Source organism: Triticum urartu, chromosome 2A, assembly GCF_056163025.1.
Source record: "Triticum urartu cultivar PI428250 chromosome 2A, HENAU_Tu73, whole genome shotgun sequence".
NCBI classification, from domain to species: Eukaryota; Viridiplantae; Streptophyta; class Magnoliopsida; order Poales; family Poaceae; genus Triticum; species Triticum urartu.
In genome coordinates, this window is record NC_141874.1 from 13,919,891 (window position 1) to 13,921,606 (window position 1,716).

Consider the following 1,716-nt stretch of genomic DNA (forward strand, 5'->3'; position numbering starts at 1 on the left):
TTCTTGTTTTCTACACTCGACGATCTTCAATCTGCATAATATAGTGAGGATAATTAATTATAAATACATGCAATGAAAGAGCTGAGCTATATATAGAGACTTAACGACAGAAATAGTACTTACAGACAGTAGCAAAAGACCGTTAATTTATCGAGGGCCTTTTGATTGAAGAACTCGAAGAACTCCTCAAATGGAACAGGCAACAGATCAGTTCCATCGAGGTCGTGCTCCTCTTTAATGTTCAGATACCAAGTATTCGTCCCACCAGACTCTCTGCAGGTTTTCATGTACCAATTATGGAATCTTCGCATCATCGTTGTTAGAGATTTTTCATCCTTGGCGAGAGGCTTCCCATACTCGTATCAGTGTTCGTCCACCTCCATGAAATCAGGAAGTTGATCGTCAGGCAGGTAATCTGCAAGATTGCCATAACCGGCCACCGTCCACGTAGCATTAGCGACGATGTCGCCGCTAGACACATTGAGCGGGGGGCACGATTGATTTTCTTGTTCGCCAAGCTGGGCAATTTTTTTCGCAGCTGCACGTTCTTTTGACCTTTGATGTCTGACAGTACTTCCCGACCGCTCCGCTTCGAGATATGTCTGTTCAGTAATGCGCTCATAGTTGGTTCTCGGCGGAGACTTTGGTGATTTCCTCAGGGCATCGATAGTGCGCTTTGCTTTCATTGGATCTACCTTCTCCTCCGGAGGTGGATGTCTCTTTACTTTCAACCCTTCAAAGAAGTCGTCCACTTCGCCCCACATGATCTTCGCGTTTTCCTCCTTGGTCCTCTCGTACGGTAACTTCTCTAGAGGCTTGAGAGAAGGACCGTATTTGTATTGCCTCCCGCCTCTGTTGGCTGTACTGCTAGACGCCAGAGCAGACGAAGCGGCTGCGGCATCTGTCTTCTTTCGTGCTTGCTTACGAGGCGGAGGAGAAGGATTACGACGCGCCGGAGCAGCCGGGGCGGCGGTGAGTCTCTTCCGCCCTTGCTGGCGAGGCGGAGAAGGAGGCGGCTGCTGGCTGTTCGGGCACGCCGGTGCAGGCGGAGAAGGAGGCGGAGTGCCGCCACGCGCCGGACAAGGAGGCTGAGTGCCCTGATCATCACTCGCCGGACGAGGAGGCGGTGGAGGAGGCGGAGTGCCCTGAATCGCCGGAGGAGGAGGAGGAGGCGTCCAGTTCGGAAGCTTGATGAACTCCTTCCGCATAGGCATGGAGTCTTCAGAGCAGAACCCAGCCGAGTCTCCCCTTCACTGGTAGGGTGGTCAAGCTGGAGGTCCTCAAATCCCTCCGTTATTTTGTCCACCGTCACCCTAGCATATCCTTCTGGAATCGGACGACAGTGAAAAGTTGCGCCGGGTTCAGAAGGTCGAACTTGGCCGACAGCCGCCTTGACTTTGAAGTTCTGCCATTGCGTCATAAGGTGCCAATTTTGAGACTCCGTGATAAAATCCACGGGGTAGCTAGCAGGAGCCGTCAAGACATGCTCCGGCTGAAGCAGCTCGGTGGAAGCCACGTTGCTTCTCCGCTGAGATGGCGGGGTAGCTTCGGGGGAAGCTTCGGCAGGTCGTTTGTTGCGATCTGCTTCTCGTTCCTCTAGCCCTTGTACCGTTTCGTGCAGTGCCTATAGTTGGCTCTACTCCAGTTTCTTCCTCCTCTCCTGGGTTTTGTAACCCCCTGCGTCCGGAAAACCAACCTTCCACGGAATGGAGCCTG